Source organism: Microcebus murinus, unplaced genomic scaffold (assembly GCF_040939455.1).
Source record: "Microcebus murinus isolate Inina unplaced genomic scaffold, M.murinus_Inina_mat1.0 scaf018_hap2_Mmur4.0, whole genome shotgun sequence".
NCBI classification, from domain to species: domain Eukaryota; kingdom Metazoa; phylum Chordata; class Mammalia; order Primates; family Cheirogaleidae; genus Microcebus; species Microcebus murinus.
Window position 1 is genome coordinate 324,556 of NW_027438964.1, and position 19,245 is coordinate 343,800.

General features: G+C 63.2%; 5 pseudogenes; all 5 read right to left on the bottom strand.

The window, feature by feature from the left end:
• Window positions 1-412: 412 nt before the first annotated feature.
• Window positions 413-531, bottom strand: LOC142867633 (uncharacterized; annotated as a pseudogene).
• Window positions 532-4,375: 3,844 nt separating this feature from the next.
• LOC142867634 (uncharacterized) lies at window positions 4,376-4,494 on the bottom strand (annotated as a pseudogene).
• Window positions 4,495-8,335: 3,841 nt separating this feature from the next.
• Window positions 8,336-8,454, bottom strand: LOC142867563 (uncharacterized; annotated as a pseudogene).
• A 3,841-nt stretch (window positions 8,455-12,295) lies between these two features.
• On the bottom strand, window positions 12,296-12,414 carry LOC142867564 (uncharacterized; annotated as a pseudogene).
• A 3,823-nt stretch (window positions 12,415-16,237) lies between these two features.
• LOC142867565 (uncharacterized) lies at window positions 16,238-16,356 on the bottom strand (annotated as a pseudogene).
• Between the last annotated feature and the right edge of the window lie 2,889 nt (window positions 16,357-19,245).

The window sequence follows — 19,245 nt, forward strand, 5'->3', positions numbered from 1 at the left end:
GAGCAGGTCTGGGTGTGACTCCGGATCCCCGAACATCAGGTGCCACCACCAAAGATTCCTACGTGTAGCCCATAGAACCCCAAAAGCAACGGGAGGAGTTCTGGTCACATACTCCCTCAAAATGACATCCTGGCCTTCTTCTGGAACTCCCTCCCCTCTCAGACTCTCGAGGTTTCCTCCAGCGTGTCGGCTCCCACAGAGCAGACCTTTGGTCTGAGACCTGACTGTCCAGAAGCCAGGCATGCTGCCGCGTGGCGGCGGTGTCACGGCTCGGGACAAGAGGAGGCCCCACGGTGCGGGCTGGGGCGCCAGGCACCGCGGCGGGCGCCGAGGGTGGGGGTCACCCCCACCCCGGGCCGCCCCCGCACTCCCAGAAACGCGACAGAACCAGAGGCAAAAAAAAAAAAGAAGAAGCCTACGGCACCCGGTATTCCCGGGCGGTCTCCCATCCAAGTTCTAACCAGGCCCGACCCTGCTTAGCTTCCGAGACCAGACGGGATCGGGCGCGTTCGGGGTGGTGTGGCCGTGGACGGCGGAGGGCGCCCCTGCCCCGCTCAAGAAGCCGAGCCTCTCTGCGCTTCCCCGCCGCCTCCTCCCGCCCCAGGCCCCGCGCCGGGTCGGGCCTGTTGAGTTCGCCGGCCGGGTCCCGCGGGCTCCGAGGGACGGGGGTGACAGGCGGGGCGGGCAGGGAGCGGCGGGCCGGGGTTGGGGGCTGTCTCTGTATACACACACACTCACACTCACACTCACTCACTCACTCACACTCACACTCACACAAGATGCGCCTCCACGGCTGGACCCGCCAAGGTGGAGACCTTCAAGCCCCCCTCCTCTCCTCGCCTGGCCTCCTTCACCTCCCCGCCCCCCACCCCCAGCGCGCCGGGGCCGCTGACTGCGCACGGGCGGGAGGGGCGGGGCGCTCGCCCTTTGACCCCAGCCAGGGGCGGCCCTCCCCCACAACCCCTTTCAGCTGCGCCCCCCACCCTGTGGCCTGGCGGCCGCCTATTCCCCCGGGCCAGGGCTGGGGCACAGCGCACGGGGGAGGGGAGCCAGTGTATGGGGCGTCTCTCTCTCTCTCTCTCTCTCTCTCTCTCTCGGGATGTGTCCCATGGGTGGGGTGGGGTGGCGTGGTTTGTGGGGCGCTGAAGAAATCAGTCCCCTCCATCTCCTCCCTCTGGAAAACACCCAAGCCCTTGGAGAACTGCCCGCACCGCTACCGTGGGGGCCGGGACCCTCCTCTGTGTCCTCCTGTGGCCCAGTCCAAGGGGCCTGGGCCTGGCCGGGGCTGCATTGGACCCCGACCACCCTGGCGTGTGGACTCGCTTAAAAATCGGCGATTAGATATTGGATTCCAGCGTCATTGAGGTCATTTCACTAATGAGTGCACCGCAAAGAGTTTCCTAATCCATCTGTGAGGGTGGCAACTGAAAGAGAATTTTAGAGCTGACAGGATAGGCGAGGAAAGGCATAGGAGATTTCCACACCCAGTAAGGAAGCCTTTCCCGAAGTGGAAGAAAGAAAGGAGCAAACAGAGACACCGGTAGCCCGCCCGGATCAGAGTCTGCCCCCGAGAGAAAGTACCCTGACCAGGTTCACCCGTGGGTGGGTCGCGAGCTAGCGGCGTTCAGAAGAGCGAGGCCCGCAGTCTGTGCAGAAGACACCTGCACTCGGGTGTGTGTGGCGGCACAATTCACAAGCAGCTCCAGATGTTAATCCAAGGAGAAGCCAGGGAGTTCCCAACGCCCCAGGTGTCCTCAGCCCACGACTGGCTGCTGTGGGAATGCGAAGCCCGGCTCCTTGTCTCAGAGCGGGGCAACCAGGAGGTGTGATGTCCACCCCGGCGTTCCCAGGAGGATCAGACTGAAGCTGGGACTTGGCCTGAAAGTGTCCCCTCGCATGGCCACCCCCTTCCCCTTCCTGCTCCTCTACTCCTGGTGCCCCTCCATCCAGGGGCCAGACCTTAAAGAGTCACCCGCAAGAGAATCCTGGTCCCAAAGGAGCCTTCTGGGGGACCCCTGCTGAGAGAGGTTGTGGGCATGGCCCGCTGGGGCTCTGCCCGACCCAGGGCTGAGAGATGCAACCTCCCAGCTCTGGGTCCCTGCAGGAAGTGTTGGCAAGCACAGGGCCAGTCCTCCAAAGGCCCAGGTGCAGGGAGCCCAGGCCAAGCAGCCTGTGGAAGAAGCCACATGCTGTGCCACCCCGGGGAACACGACTGCAGGCCACGGCCCTTCCCACCTCCTCCTCCTCCTCCTCCTCCTCCTGTCCTCCTCCCACCCCGCCCCCGCCCCCGCCCCCACATGGCACAGGGCCCAGAGACACCTCAGACACTTGCTACCCAAAGTGCAAAGGGCATCAGTTGCTCCTCCAAACCCCCCCCCCTGCCCAGCAGACCGCGTTGTCCAGCCAGCCCCCGGGCCTCCCTGGGGTGCCCAGCACAAAAGTGCAGACACCCACCGGACCCTCAATCTCAGTTTTCGGATGTTTTTGCCACTCTAAGGACCCGCAGGCCAGCTGGGCCTTCTGGCAGGACAGAGAGCCCCGGAATCCGACGTGGAGAGCTGGGTGTACGTCCCCATGAGGAGGCGGTCCCCACCTCCCCGGCTCTCCCCTTGCGGGGAGCGGCAGCCGCGGGGCCTCAGAGAAGACACCAGGCTGGGCCCCCACGGCACAGCGGGAGCACGTCCCCCGCAGGCCACTTAGCGACGGCGGCCAGCCGGCGGACGGTTGGGTTGCGCGAGACGCTGCGGCCGCCCTGCTACCGGGTTCCTGGGAGGGCGTCCTGGAACCAGCGTCCACACCAAGCCCTTGGAAGGCCCAGGCGACGGAGGAGCCCCGTCAGGCAGGGGCCGAGGACGGTGACGGCCCGGGCGGGGAGGAGCGTGTCAGGCAGGGGCAGAGGACGGTGACAGGTGATAGGCCGGGCGGGAAGGAGTCAGTCAGGCAGGGGCCGTGGAGGAGACTGGCTGGGTAAGGGTTAGGGTTAGTGTCAGGGCACAAGTCACAATCGCAAAGACCTGGAAGCCACCCGAGTGCCCATCGACCCACGAGTGGGTAAGTAAAATGTGGCCCGTGGACACCACGGAGTGCTATTCGGCTATGAGGAGCAGCGGTGAGGGGGCACCTCTCGTGGTTCTCCTGGCCAGAGCTGGAACCCGTTCCAGTAAGCCAGGTATCCCAAGAATGGACACACGAGCACCACGTGAGCGCGCTCACCAGCAAATGGGTACGAACCGATGGACACCTAAGTGGACACAGAGGAATCACCTTCTTCGGGTGGGTGTCGGGCGGGTGGGGGGAGGGGATGGGCATACACATCCATTAGGAATGGGGTGGGTACGCACCGACTGGGGGATGGGCGCACTTGAAGCTCTGACCCGAGGGGGGAGGCTGGGAGAGGGCAACGCACCCGACCTTTACATTGGTGCCCCCACAATATGCTGGAACAACATGAGACGTAAATGAATAAGAACATGGGGGGGGAGGGGGGCACGGGCAACACATGTCACCTTAACACTTGGACTCCCATCATCTGCTTGAAAAGAGAGAGAAAAGAAAATGCAATAATAGAGATAAGAGACACTTTTTAAAAATAATGAATCCGGCCGGGCGCTGTGGCTCACGCCTGTAATCCTAGCTCTTGGGAGGCCGAGGCGGGCGGATTGCTCAAGGTCAGGAGTTCAAAACCAGCCTGAGCAAGAGCGAGACCCCGTCTCTACTATAAATAGAAAGAAATTAATTGGCCAACTGATATATATATAAAAAATTAGCGGGGCATGGTGGCGCATGCCTGCAGTCCCAGCTACCCGGGAGGCTGAGGCAGAAGGATCACTCGAGCCCAGGCGTTTGAAGTTGCTGTGAGCTAGGCTGACGCCACGGCACTCACTCTAGCCTGGGCAACAAACCGAGACTCTGTCTCAAAAAAAAAAAAAATGAATCCGAAGAGAAAAGTAAAAGGAGGCCTGTGGAGCAGGTCTGGGTGTGACTCCGGATCCCCGAACATCAGGTGCCACCACCAAAGATTCCTACGTGTAGCCCATAGAACCCCAAAAGCAACGGGAGGAGTTCTGGTCACATACTCCCTCAAAATGACATCCTGGCCTTCTTCTGGAACTCCCTCCCCTCTCAGACTCTCGAGGTTTCCTCCAGCGTGTCGGCTCCCACAGAGCAGACCTTTGGTCTGAGACCTGACAGTCCAGAAGCCACGCATGCTGCCGCGTGGCGGCGGTGTCACGGCTCGGGACAAGAGGAGGCCCCACGGTGCGGGCTGGGGCGCCAGGCACCGCGGCGGGCGCTGAGGGTGGGGGTCACCCCCACCCCGGGCCGCCCCCGCACTCCCAGAAACGCGACAGAACCAGAGGCAAAAAAAAAAAGAAGAAGCCTACGGCACCCGGTATTCCCGGGCGGTCTCCCATCCAAGTTCTAACCAGGCCCGACCCTGCTTAGCTTCCGAGACCAGACGGGATCGGGCGCGTTCGGGGTGGTGTGGCCGTGGACGGCGGAGGGCGCCCCTGCCCCGCTCAAGAAGCCGAGCCTCTCTGCGCTTCCCCGCCGCCTCCTCCCGCCCCAGGCCCCGCGCCGGGTCGGGCCTGTTGAGTTCGCCGGGCCGGGTCCCGCGGGCTCCGAGGGACGGGGGTGACAGGCGGGGCGGGCAGGGAGCGGCGGGCCGGGGTTGGGGGCTGTCTCTGTATACACACACACTCACACTCACTCACTCACTCACTCACTCACACTCACACAAGATGCGCCTCCACGGCTGGACCCGCCAAGGTGGAGCCCTTCAAGCCCCCCTCCTCTCCTTGCCTGGCCTCCTTCACCTCCCCGCCCCCCACCCCCAGCGCGCCGGGGCCGCTGACTGCGCACGGGCGGGAGGGGCGGGGCGCTCGCCCTTTGACCCCAGCCAGGGGCCGCCCTCCCCCACAACCCCTTCCAGCTGCTCCCCCCGCCCTGTTGCCCGGCGGCCGCCTATTCCCCCGGGCCAGGGCTGGGGCACAGCGCACGGGGGAGGGGAGCCAGTGTATGGGGCGTCTCTCTCTCTCGGGATGTGTCCCATGGGTGGGGTGGGGTGGCGTGGTTTGTGGGGCGCTGAAGAAATCAGTCCCCTCCATCTCCTCCCTCTGGAAAACACCCAAGCCCTTGGAGAACTGCCCGCACCTCTACCTACCGTGGGGGCCGGGACCCTCCTCTGTGTCCTCCTGTGGCCCAGTCCAAGGGGCCTGGGCCTGGCCGGGGCTGCATTGGACCCCGACCACCCTGGCGTGTGGACTCGCTAAAAATCGGCGATTAGATATTGGATTCCAGCGTCATTGAGGTCATTTCACTAATGAGTGCACCGCAAAGAGTTTCCTAATCCATCTGTGAGGGTGGCAACCGAAAGAGAATTTTAGAGCTGACGGAATAGGCGAGGAAAGGCATAGGAGATTTCCACACCCAGTAAGGAAGCCTTTCCCGAAGTGGAAGAAAGAAAGGAGCAAACAGAGACACCGGTAGCCCGCCCGGATCAGAGTCTGCCCCTGAGAGAAAGTACCCTGACCAGGTTCACCCGTGGGTGGGTCGCGAGCTAGCGGCATTCAGAAGAGCGAGGCCCGCAGTCTGTGCAGAAGACACCTGCACTCGGGTGTGTGTGGCGGCACAATTCACAAGCAGCTCCAGATGTTAAACCAAGGAGAAGCCAGGGAGTTCCCAACGCCCCAGGTGTCCTCAGCCCACGACTGGCTGCTGTGGGAATGCGAAGCCCGGCTCCTTGTCTCAGAGCGGGGCAACCAGGAGGTGTGATGTCCACCCCGGCGTTCCCAGGAGGATCAGACTGAAGCTGGGACTTGGCCTGAAAGTGTCCCCTCGCATGGCCACCCCCTTCCCCTTCCTGCTCCTCTACTCCTGGTGCCCCTCCATCCAGGGGCCAGACCTTAAAGAGTCACCCGCAAGAGAATCCTGGTCCCAAAGGAGCCTTCTGGGGGACCCCTGCTGAGAGAGGTTGTGGGCATGGCCCGCTGGGGCTCTGCCCGACCCAGGGCTGAGAGATGCAACCTCCCAGCTCTGGGTCCCTGCAGGAAGTGTTGGCAAGCACAGGGCCGGTCCTCCAAAGGCCCAGGTGCAGGGAGCCCAGGCCAAACAGCCTGTGGAAGAAGCCACATGCTGTGCCACCCCGGGGAACACGACTGCAGGCCACGGCCCTTCCCACCCCCTCCTCCTCCTCCTCCTCCTCCTCCTCCTCCTCCTCCTCCTCCAACCCCGCCCCCGCCCCCGCCCCCACATGGCACAGGGCCCAGAGACACCTCAGACACTTGCTACCCAAAGTGCAAAGGGCATCAGTTGCTCCTCCAAACCCCCCCCCAGCCCAGCAGACCGCGTTGTCCAGCCAGCCCCCGGGCCTCCCTGGGGTGCCCAGCACAAAAGTGCAGACACCCACCGGACCCTCAATCTCAGTTTTCGGATGTTTTTGCCACTCTGAGGACCCGCAGGCCAGCTGGGCCTTCTGGCAGGACAGAGAGCCCCGGAATCCGACGTGGAGAGCTGGGTATATGTCCCCATGAGGAGGCGGCCCCCACCTCCGCGGCTATCCCCTTGCGGGCAGCGGCAGCCGCGGGGCCTCAGAGAAGACACCAGGCTGGGCCCCCACGGCACAGCGGGAGCACGTCCCCCGCAGGCCACTTAGCGACGGCGGCCAGCCGGCGGACGGTTGGGTTGCGCGAGACGCTGCGGCCGCCCTGCTACCGGGTTCCTGGGAGGGCGTCCTGGAACCAGCGTCCACACCAAGCCCTTGGAAGGCCCAGGCGACGGAGGAGCCCCGTCAGGCAGGGGCCGAGGACGGTGACGGCCCGGGCGGGGAGGAGCGTGTCAGGCAGGGGCAGAGGACGGTGACAGGTGATAGGCCGGGCGGGAAGGAGTCAGTCAGGCAGGGGCCGTGGAGGAGACGGGCTGGGTAAGGGTTAGGGTTAGTGTCAGGGCACAAGTCACAATCGCAAAGACCTGGAAGCCACCCGAGTGCCCATCGACCCACGAGTGGGTAAGTAAAATGTGGCGCGTGGACACCACGGAGTGCTATTCGGCTATGAGGAGCAGCGGTGAGGGGGCACCTCTCGTGGTTCTCCTGGCCAGAGCTGGAACCCGTTCCAGTAAGCCAAGTATCCCAAGAATGGACACACGAGCACCACGTGCTCGCGCTCACCAGCAAATGGGTACGAACCGATGGACACCTAAGTGGACACAGAGGAATCACCTTCTTCGGGTGGGTGTCGGGCGGGTGGGGGGAGGGGATGGGCATACACATCCATTAGGAATGGGGTGGGTGCGCACCGACTGGGGGATGGGCGCACTTGAAGCTCTGACCCGAGGGGGGAGGCTGGGAGAGGGCAACGCACCCGACCTTAACATTGGTGCCCCCACAATATGCTGGAACAACATGAGAGGTAAATGAATAAGAACACGGGGGGGGGGAGGGGGGCACGGGCAACACATGTCACCTTAATACTTGGACTCCCATCATCTGCTTGAAAAGAGAGAGAAAAGAAAATGCAATAATAGAGATAAGAGACACTTTTTAAAAATAATGAATCCGGCCGGGCGCTGTGGCTCACGCCTGTAATCCTAGCTCTTGGGAGGCCGAGGCGGGCGGATTGCTCAAGGTCAGGAGTTCAAAACCAGCCTGAGCAAGAGCGAGACCCCGTCTCTACTATAAATAGAAAGAAATTAATTGGCCAACTGATATATATATAAAAAATTAGCGGGGCATGGTGGCGCATGCCTGCAGTCCCAGCTACCCGGGAGGCTGAGGCAGAAGGATCACTCGAGCCCAGGAGTTTGAAGTTGCTGTGAGCTAGGCTGACGCCACGGCACTCACTCTAGCCTGGGCAACAAACCGAGACTCTGTCTCAAAAAAAAAAAAAAAAAAAATGAATCCGAAGAGAAAAGTAAAAGGAGGCCTGTGGAGCAGGTCTGGGTGTGACTCCGGATCCCCGAACATCAGGTGCCACCACCAAAGATTCCTACGTGTAGCCCATAGAACCCCAAAAGCAACGGGAGGAGTTCTGGTCACATACTCCCTCAAAATGACATCCTGGCCTTCTTCTGGAACTCCCTCCCCTCTCAGACTCTCAAGGTTTCCTCCAGCGTGTCGGCTCCCACAGAGCAGACCTTTGGTCTGAGACCTGACAGTCCAGAAGCCACGCATGCTGCCGCGTGGCGGCGGTGTCACGGCTCGGGACAAGAGGAGGCCCCACGGTGCGGGCTGGGGCGCCAGGCACCGCGGCGGGCGCTGAGGGTGGGGGTCACCCCCACCCCGGGCCGCCCCCGCACTCCCAGAAACGCGACAGAACCAGAGGCAAAAAAAAAAAGAAGAAGCCTACGGCACCCGGTATTCCCGGGCGGTCTCCCATCCAAGTTCTAACCAGGCCCGACCCTGCTTAGCTTCCGAGACCAGACGGGATCGGGCGCGTTCGGGGTGGTGTGGCCGTGGACGGCGGAGGGCGCCCCTGCCCCGCTCAAGAAGCCGAGCCTCTCTGCGCTTCCCCGCCGCCTCCTCCCGCCCCAGGCCCCGCGCCGGGTCGGGCCTGTTGAGTTCGCCGGGCCGGGTCCCGCGGGCTCCGAGGGACGGGGGTGACAGGCGGGGCGGGCAGGGAGCGGCGGGCCGGGGTTGGGGGCTGTCTCTGTATACACACACACTCACACTCACTCACTCACTCACTCACTCACACTCACACAAGATGCGCCTCCACGGCTGGACCCGCCAAGGTGGAGCCCTTCAAGCCCCCCTCCTCTCCTTGCCTGGCCTCCTTCACCTCCCCGCCCCCCACCCCCAGCGCGCCGGGGCCGCTGACTGCGCACGGGCGGGAGGGGCGGGGCGCTCGCCCTTTGACCCCAGCCAGGGGCCGCCCTCCCCCACAACCCCTTCCAGCTGCTCCCCCCGCCCTGTTGCCCGGCGGCCGCCTATTCCCCCGGGCCAGGGCTGGGGCACAGCGCACGGGGGAGGGGAGCCAGTGTATGGGGCGTCTCTCTCTCTCGGGATGTGTCCCATGGGTGGGGTGGGGTGGCGTGGTTTGTGGGGCGCTGAAGAAATCAGTCCCCTCCATCTCCTCCCTCTGGAAAACACCCAAGCCCTTGGAGAACTGCCCGCACCTCTACCTACCGTGGGGGCCGGGACCCTCCTCTGTGTCCTCCTGTGGCCCAGTCCAAGGGGCCTGGGCCTGGCCGGGGCTGCATTGGACCCCGACCACCCTGGCGTGTGGACTCGCTAAAAATCGGCGATTAGATATTGGATTCCAGCGTCATTGAGGTCATTTCACTAATGAGTGCACCGCAAAGAGTTTCCTAATCCATCTGTGAGGGTGGCAACCGAAAGAGAATTTTAGAGCTGACGGAATAGGCGAGGAAAGGCATAGGAGATTTCCACACCCAGTAAGGAAGCCTTTCCCGAAGTGGAAGAAAGAAAGGAGCAAACAGAGACACCGGTAGCCCGCCCGGATCAGAGTCTGCCCCTGAGAGAAAGTACCCTGACCAGGTTCACCCGTGGGTGGGTCGCGAGCTAGCGGCATTCAGAAGAGCGAGGCCCGCAGTCTGTGCAGAAGACACCTGCACTCGGGTGTGTGTGGCGGCACAATTCACAAGCAGCTCCAGATGTTAAACCAAGGAGAAGCCAGGGAGTTCCCAACGCCCCAGGTGTCCTCAGCCCACGACTGGCTGCTGTGGGAATGCGAAGCCCGGCTCCTTGTCTCAGAGCGGGGCAACCAGGAGGTGTGATGTCCACCCCGGCGTTCCCAGGAGGATCAGACTGAAGCTGGGACTTGGCCTGAAAGTGTCCCCTCGCATGGCCACCCCCTTCCCCTTCCTGCTCCTCTACTCCTGGTGCCCCTCCATCCAGGGGCCAGACCTTAAAGAGTCACCCGCAAGAGAATCCTGGTCCCAAAGGAGCCTTCTGGGGGACCCCTGCTGAGAGAGGTTGTGGGCATGGCCCGCTGGGGCTCTGCCCGACCCAGGGCTGAGAGATGCAACCTCCCAGCTCTGGGTCCCTGCAGGAAGTGTTGGCAAGCACAGGGCCGGTCCTCCAAAGGCCCAGGTGCAGGGAGCCCAGGCCAAACAGCCTGTGGAAGAAGCCACATGCTGTGCCACCCCGGGGAACACGACTGCAGGCCACGGCCCTTCCCACCCCCTCCTCCTCCTCCTCCTCCTCCTCCTCCTCCTCCTCCTCCTCCAACCCCGCCCCCGCCCCCGCCCCCACATGGCACAGGGCCCAGAGACACCTCAGACACTTGCTACCCAAAGTGCAAAGGGCATCAGTTGCTCCTCCAAACCCCCCCCCAGCCCAGCAGACCGCGTTGTCCAGCCAGCCCCCGGGCCTCCCTGGGGTGCCCAGCACAAAAGTGCAGACACCCACCGGACCCTCAATCTCAGTTTTCGGATGTTTTTGCCACTCTGAGGACCCGCAGGCCAGCTGGGCCTTCTGGCAGGACAGAGAGCCCCGGAATCCGACGTGGAGAGCTGGGTATACGTCCCCATGAGGAGGCGGCCCCCACCTCCGCGGCTATCCCCTTGCGGGCAGCGGCAGCCGCGGGGCCTCAGAGAAGACACCAGGCTGGGCCCCCACGGCACAGCGGGAGCACGTCCCCCGCAGGCCACTTAGCGACGGCGGCCAGCCGGCGGACGGTTGGGTTGCGCGAGACGCTGCGGCCGCCCTGCTACCGGGTTCCTGGGAGGGCGTCCTGGAACCAGCGTCCACACCAAGCCCTTGGAAGGCCCAGGCGACGGAGGAGCCCCGTCAGGCAGGGGCCGAGGACGGTGACGGCCCGGGCGGGGAGGAGCGTGTCAGGCAGGGGCAGAGGACGGTGACAGGTGATAGGCCGGGCGGGAAGGAGTCAGTCAGGCAGGGGCCGTGGAGGAGACGGGCTGGGTAAGGGTTAGGGTTAGTGTCAGGGCACAAGTCACAATCGCAAAGACCTGGAAGCCACCCGAGTGCCCATCGACCCACGAGTGGGTAAGTAAAATGTGGCGCGTGGACACCACGGAGTGCTATTCGGCTATGAGGAGCAGCGGTGAGGGGGCACCTCTCGTGGTTCTCCTGGCCAGAGCTGGAACCCGTTCCAGTAAGCCAAGTATCCCAAGAATGGACACACGAGCACCACGTGCTCGCGCTCACCAGCAAATGGGTACGAACCGATGGACACCTAAGTGGACACAGAGGAATCACCTTCTTCGGGTGGGTGTCGGGCGGGTGGGGGGAGGGGATGGGCATACACATCCATTAGGAATGGGGTGGGTGCGCACCGACTGGGGGATGGGCGCACTTGAAGCTCTGACCCGAGGGGGGAGGCTGGGAGAGGGCAACGCACCCGACCTTAACATTGGTGCCCCCACAATATGCTGGAACAACATGAGAGGTAAATGAATAAGAACACGGGGGGGGGGAGGGGGGCACGGGCAACACATGTCACCTTAATACTTGGACTCCCATCATCTGCTTGAAAAGAGAGAGAAAAGAAAATGCAATAATAGAGATAAGAGACACTTTTTAAAAATAATGAATCCGGCCGGGCGCTGTGGCTCACGCCTGTAATCCTAGCTCTTGGGAGGCCGAGGCGGGCGGATTGCTCAAGGTCAGGAGTTCAAAACCAGCCTGAGCAAGAGCGAGACCCCGTCTCTACTATAAATAGAAAGAAATTAATTGGCCAACTGATATATATATAAAAAATTAGCGGGGCATGGTGGCGCATGCCTGCAGTCCCAGCTACCCGGGAGGCTGAGGCAGAAGGATCACTCGAGCCCAGGAGTTTGAAGTTGCTGTGAGCTAGGCTGACGCCACGGCACTCACTCTAGCCTGGGCAACAAACCGAGACTCTGTCTCAAAAAAAAAAAAAAAAAAAATGAATCCGAAGAGAAAAGTAAAAGGAGGCCTGTGGAGCAGGTCTGGGTGTGACTCCGGATCCCCGAACATCAGGTGCCACCACCAAAGATTCCTACGTGTAGCCCATAGAACCCCAAAAGCAACGGGAGGAGTTCTGGTCACATACTCCCTCAAAATGACATCCTGGCCTTCTTCTGGAACTCCCTCCCCTCTCAGACTCTCAAGGTTTCCTCCAGCGTGTCGGCTCCCACAGAGCAGACCTTTGGTCTGAGACCTGACAGTCCAGAAGCCACGCATGCTGCCGCGTGGCGGCGGTGTCACGGCTCGGGACAAGAGGAGGCCCCACGGTGCGGGCTGGGGCGCCAGGCACCGCGGCGGGCGCTGAGGGTGGGGGTCACCCCCACCCCGGGCCGCCCCCGCACTCCCAGAAACGCGACAGAACCAGAGGCAAAAAAAAAAAGAAGAAGCCTACGGCACCCGGTATTCCCGGGCGGTCTCCCATCCAAGTTCTAACCAGGCCCGACCCTGCTTAGCTTCCGAGACCAGACGGGATCGGGCGCGTTCGGGGTGGTGTGGCCGTGGACGGCGGAGGGCGCCCCTGCCCCGCTCAAGAAGCCGAGCCTCTCTGCGCTTCCCCGCCGCCTCCTCCCGCCCCAGGCCCCGCGCCGGGTCGGGCCTGTTGAGTTCGCCGGCCGGGTCCCGCGGGCTCCGAGGGACGGGGGTGACAGGCGGGGCGGGCAGGGAGCGGCGGGCCGGGGTTGGGGGCTGTCTCTGTATACACACACACTCACACTCACTCACTCACTCACTCACTCACACTCACACAAGATGCGCCTCCACGGCTGGACCCGCCAAGGTGGAGCCCTTCAAGCCCCCCTCCTCTCCTTGCCTGGCCTCCTTCACCTCCCCGCCCCCCACCCCCAGCGCGCCGGGGCCGCTGACTGCGCACGGGCGGGAGGGGCGGGGCGCTCGCCCTTTGACCCCAGCCAGGGGCCGCCCTCCCCCACAACCCCTTCCAGCTGCTCCCCCCGCCCTGTTGCCCGGCGGCCGCCTATTCCCCCGGGCCAGGGCTGGGGCACAGCGCACGGGGGAGGGGAGCCAGTGTATGGGGCGTCTCTCTCTCTCGGGATGTGTCCCATGGGTGGGGTGGGGTGGCGTGGTTTGTGGGGCGCTGAAGAAATCAGTCCCCTCCATCTCCTCCCTCTGGAAAACACCCAAGCCCTTGGAGAACTGCCCGCACCTCTACCTACCGTGGGGGCCGGGACCCTCCTCTGTGTCCTCCTGTGGCCCAGTCCAAGGGGCCTGGGCCTGGCCGGGGCTGCATTGGACCCCGACCACCCTGGCGTGTGGACTCGCTAAAAATCGGCGATTAGATATTGGATTCCAGCGTCATTGAGGTCATTTCACTAATGAGTGCACCGCAAAGAGTTTCCTAATCCATCTGTGAGGGTGGCAACCGAAAGAGAATTTTAGAGCTGACGGAATAGGCGAGGAAAGGCATAGGAGATTTCCACACCCAGTAAGGAAGCCTTTCCCGAAGTGGAAGAAAGAAAGGAGCAAACAGAGACACCGGTAGCCCGCCCGGATCAGAGTCTGCCCCTGAGAGAAAGTACCCTGACCAGGTTCACCCGTGGGTGGGTCGCGAGCTAGCGGCATTCAGAAGAGCGAGGCCCGCAGTCTGTGCAGAAGACACCTGCACTCGGGTGTGTGTGGCGGCACAATTCACAAGCAGCTCCAGATGTTAAACCAAGGAGAAGCCAGGGAGTTCCCAACGCCCCAGGTGTCCTCAGCCCACGACTGGCTGCTGTGGGAATGCGAAGCCCGGCTCCTTGTCTCAGAGCGGGGCAACCAGGAGGTGTGATGTCCACCCCGGCGTTCCCAGGAGGATCAGACTGAAGCTGGGACTTGGCCTGAAAGTGTCCCCTCGCATGGCCACCCCCTTCCCCTTCCTGCTCCTCTACTCCTGGTGCCCCTCCATCCAGGGGCCAGACCTTAAAGAGTCACCCGCAAGAGAATCCTGGTCCCAAAGGAGCCTTCTGGGGGACCCCTGCTGAGAGAGGTTGTGGGCATGGCCCGCTGGGGCTCTGCCCGACCCAGGGCTGAGAGATGCAACCTCCCAGCTCTGGGTCCCTGCAGGAAGTGTTGGCAAGCACAGGGCCGGTCCTCCAAAGGCCCAGGTGCAGGGAGCCCAGGCCAAACAGCCTGTGGAAGAAGCCACATGCTGTGCCACCCCGGGGAACACGACTGCAGGCCACGGCCCTTCCCACCCCCTCCTCCTCCTCCTCCTCCTCCTCCTCCTCCTCCAACCCCGCCCCCGCCCCCGCCCCCACATGGCACAGGGCCCAGAGACACCTCAGACACTTGCTACCCAAAGTGCAAAGGGCATCAGTTGCTCCTCCAAACCCCCCCCCAGCCCAGCAGACCGCGTTGTCCAGCCAGCCCCCGGGCCTCCCTGGGGTGCCCAGCACAAAAGTGCAGACACCCACCGGACCCTCAATCTCAGTTTTCGGATGTTTTTGCCACTCTGAGGACCCGCAGGCCAGCTGGGCCTTCTGGCAGGACAGAGAGCCCCGGAATCCGACGTGGAGAGCTGGGTATACGTCCCCATGAGGAGGCGGTCCCCACCTCCGCGGCTATCCCCTTGCGGGCAGCGGCAGCCGCGGGGCCTCAGAGAAGACACCAGGCTGGGCCCCCACGGCACAGCGGGAGCACGTCCCCCGCAGGCCACTTAGCGACGGCGGCCAGCCGGCGGACGGTTGGGTTGCGCGAGACGCTGCGGCCGCCCTGCTACCGGGTTCCTGGGAGGGCGTCCTGGAACCAGCGTCCACACCAAGCCCTTGGAAGGCCCAGGCGACGGAGGAGCCCCGTCAGGCAGGGGCCGAGGACGGTGACGGCCCGGGCGGGGAGGAGCGTGTCAGGCAGGGGCAGAGGACGGTGACAGGTGATAGGCCGGGCGGGAAGGAGTCAGTCAGGCAGGGGCCGTGGAGGAGACTGGCTGGGTAAGGGTTAGGGTTAGTGTCAGGGCACAAGTCACAATCGCAAAGACCTGGAAGCCACCCGAGTGCCCATCGACCCACGAGTGGGTAAGTAAAATGTGGCCCGTGGACACCACGGAGTGCTATTCGGCTATGAGGAGCAGCGGTGAGGGGGCACCTCTCGTGGTTCTCCTGGCCAGAGCTGGAACCCGTTCCAGTAAGCCAAGTATCCCAAGAATGGACACACGAGCACCACGTGCTCTCGCTCACCAGCAAATGGGTACGAACCGATGGACACCTAAGTGGACACAGAGGAATCACCTTCTTCGGGTGGGTGTCGGGCGGGTGGGGGGAGGGGATGGGCATACACATCCATTAGGAATGGGGTGGGTACGCACCGACTGGGGGATGGGCGCACTTGAAGCTCTGACCCGAGGGGGGAGGCTGGGAGAGGGCAACGCACCCGACCTTTACATTGGTGCCCCCACAATATGCTGGAACAACATGAGACGTAAATGAATAAGAACATGGGGGGGGAGGGGGGCACGGGCAACACATGTCACCTTAACACTTGGACTCCCATCATCTGCTTGAAAAGAGAGAGAAAAGAAAATGCAATAATAGAGATAAGAGACACTTTTTAAAAATAATGAATCCGGCCGGGCGCTGTGGCTCACGCCTGTAATCCTAGCTCTTGGGAGGCCGAGGCGGGCGGATTGCTCAAGGTCAGGAGTTCAAAACCAGCCTGAGCAAGAGCGAGACCCCGTCTCTACTATAAATAGAAAGAAATTAATTGGCCAACTGATATATATATAAAAAATTAGCGGGGCATGGTGGCGCATGCCTGCAGTCCCAGCTACCCGGGAGGCTGAGGCAGAAGGATCACTCGAGCCCAGGCGTTTGAAGTTGCTGTGAGCTAGGCTGACGCCACGGCACTCACTCTAGCCTGGGCAACAAACCGAGACTCTGTCTCAAAAAAAAAAAAAATGAATCCGAAGAGAAAAGTAAAAGGAGGCCTGTGGAGCAGGTCTGGGTGTGACTCCGGATCCCCGAACATCAGGTGCCACCACCAAAGATTCCTACGTGTAGCCCATAGAACCCCAAAAGCAACGGGAGGAGTTCTGGTCACATACTCCCTCAAAATGACATCCTGGCCTTCTTCTGGAACTCCCTCCCCTCTCAGACTCTCGAGGTTTCCTCCAGCGTGTCGGCTCCCACAGAGCAGACCTTTGGTCTGAGACCTGACAGTCCAGAAGCCACGCATGCTGCCGCGTGGCGGCGGTGTCACGGCTCGGGACAAGAGGAGGCCCCACGGTGCGGGCTGGGGCGCCAGGCACCGCGGCGGGCGCTGAGGGTGGGGGTCACCCCCACCCCGGGCCGCCCCCGCACTCCCAGAAACGCGACAGAACCAGAGGCAAAAAAAAAAAGAAGAAGCCTACGGCACCCGGTATTCCCGGGCGGTCTCCCATCCAAGTTCTAACCAGGCCCGACCCTGCTTAGCTTCCGAGACCAGACGGGATCGGGCGCGTTCGGGGTGGTGTGGCCGTGGACGGCGGAGGGCGCCCCTGCCCCGCTCAAGAAGCCGAGCCTCTCTGCGCTTCCCCGCCGCCTCCTCCCGCCCCAGGCCCCGCGCCGGGTCGGGCCTGTTGAGTTCGCCGGGCCGGGTCCCGCGGGCTCCGAGGGACGGGGGTGACAGGCGGGGCGGGCAGGGAGCGGCGGGCCGGGGTTGGGGGCTGTCTCTGTATACACACACACTCACACTCACTCACTCACTCACTCACTCACACTCACACAAGATGCGCCTCCACGGCTGGACCCGCCAAGGTGGAGCCCTTCAAGCCCCCCTCCTCTCCTTGCCTGGCCTCCTTCACCTCCCCGCCCCCCACCCCCAGCGCGCCGGGGCCGCTGACTGCGCACGGGCGGGAGGGGCGGGGCGCTCGCCCTTTGACCCCAGCCAGGGGCCGCCCTCCCCCACAACCCCTTCCAGCTGCTCCCCCCGCCCTGTTGCCCGGCGGCCGCCTATTCCCCCGGGCCAGGGCTGGGGCACAGCGCACGGGGGAGGGGAGCCAGTGTATGGGGCGTCTCTCTCTCTCGGGATGTGTCCCATGGGTGGGGTGGGGTGGCGTGGTTTGTGGGGCGCTGAAGAAATCAGTCCCCTCCATCTCCTCCCTCTGGAAAACACCCAAGCCCTTGGAGAACTGCCCGCACCTCTACCTACCGTGGGGGCCGGGACCCTCCTCTGTGTCCTCCTGTGGCCCAGTCCAAGGGGCCTGGGCCTGGCCGGGGCTGCATTGGACCCCGACCACCCTGGCGTGTGGACTCGCTAAAAATCGGCGATTAGATATTGGATTCCAGCGTCATTGAGGTCATTTCACTAATGAGTGCACCGCAAAGAGTTTCCTAATCCATCTGTGAGGGTGGCAACCGAAAGAGAATTTTAGAGCTGACGGAATAGGCGAGGAAAGGCATAGGAGATTTCCACACCCAGTAAGGAAGCCTTTCCCGAAGTGGAAGAAAGAAAGGAGCAAACAGAGACACCGGTAGCCCGCCCGGATCAGAGTCTGCCCCTGAGAGAAAGTACCCTGACCAGGTTCACCCGTGGGTGGGTCGCGAGCTAGCGGCATTCAGAAGAGCGAGGCCCGCAGTCTGTGCAGAAGACACCTGCACTCGGGTGTGTGTGGCGGCACAATTCACAAGCAGCTCCAGATGTTAAACCAAGGAGAAGCCAGGGAGTTCCCAACGCCCCAGGTGTCCTCAGCCCACGACTGGCTGCTGTGGGAATGCGAAGCCCGGCTCCTTGTCTCAGAGCGGGGCAACCAGGAGGTGTGATGTCCACCCCGGCGTTCCCAGGAGGATCAGACTGAAGCTGGGACTTGGCCTGAAAGTGTCCCCTCGCATGGCCACCCCCTTCCCCTTCCTGCTCCTCTACTCCTGGTGCCCCTCCATCCAGGGGCCAGACCTTAAAGAGTCACCCGCAAGAGAATCCTGGTCCCAAAGGAGCCTTCTGGGGGACCCCTGCTGAGAGAGGTTGTGGGCATGGCCCGCTGGGGCTCTGCCCGACCCAGGGCTGAGAGATGCAACCTCCCAGCTCTGGGTCCCTGCAGGAAGTGTTGGCAAGCACAGGGCCGGTCCTCCAAAGGCCCAGGTGCAGGGAGCCCAGGCCAAACAGCCTGTGGAAGAAGCCACATGCTGTGCCACCCCGGGGAACACGACTGCAGGCCACGGCCCTTCCCACCCCCTCCTCCTCCTCCTCCTCCTCCTCCTCCTCCTCCTCCTCCTCCAACCCCGCCCCCGCCCCCGCCCCCACATGGCACAGGGCCCAGAGACACCTCAGACACTTGCTACCCAAAGTGCAAAGGGCATCAGTTGCTCCTCCAAACCCCCCCCCAGCCCAGCAGACCGCGTTGTCCAGCCAGCCCCCGGGCCTCCCTGGGGTGCCCAGCACAAAAGTGCAGACACCCACCGGACCCTCAATCTCAGTTTTCGGATGTTTTTGCCACTCTGAGGACCCGCAGGCCAGCTGGGCCTTCTGGCAGGACAGAGAGCCCCGGAATCCGACGTGGAGAGCTGGGTATACGTCCCCATGAGGAGGCGGCCCCCACCTCCGCGGCTATCCCCTTGCGGGCAGCGGCAGCCGCGGGGCCTCAGAGAAGACACCAGGCTGGGCCCCCACGGCACAGCGGGAGCACGTCCCCCGCAGGCCACTTAGCGACGGCGGCCAGCCGGCGGACGGTTGGGTTGCGCGAGACGCTGCGGCCGCCCTGCTACCGGGTTCCTGGGAGGGCGTCCTGGAACCAGCGTCCACACCAAGCCCTTGGAAGGCCCAGGCGACGGAGGAGCCCCGTCAGGCAGGGGCCGAGGACGGTGACGGCCCGGGCGGGGAGGAGCGTGTCAGGCAGGGGCAGAGGACGGTGACAGGTGATAGGCCGGGCGGGAAGGAGTCAGTCAGGCAGGGGCCGTGGAGGAGACGGGCTGGGTAAGGGTTAGGGTTAGTGTCAGGGCACAAGTCACAATCGCAAAGACCTGGAAGCCACCCGAGTGCCCATCGACCCACGAGTGGGTAAGTAAAATGTGGCGCGTGGACACCACGGAGTGCTATTCGGCTATGAGGAGCAGCGGTGAGGGGGCACCTCTCGTGGTTCTCCTGGCCAGAGCTGGAACCCGTTCCAGTAAGCCAAGTATCCCAAGAATGGACACACGAGCACCACGTGCTCGCGCTCACCAGCAAATGGGTACGAACCGATGGACACCTAAGTGGACACAGAGGAATCACCTTCTTCGGGTGGGTGTCGGGCGGGTGGGGGGAGGGGATGGGCATACACATCCATTAGGAATGGGGTGGGTGCGCACCGACTGGGGGATGGGCGCACTTGAAGCTCTGACCCGAGGGGGGAGGCTGGGAGAGGGCAACGCACCCGACCTTAACATTGGTGCCCCCAC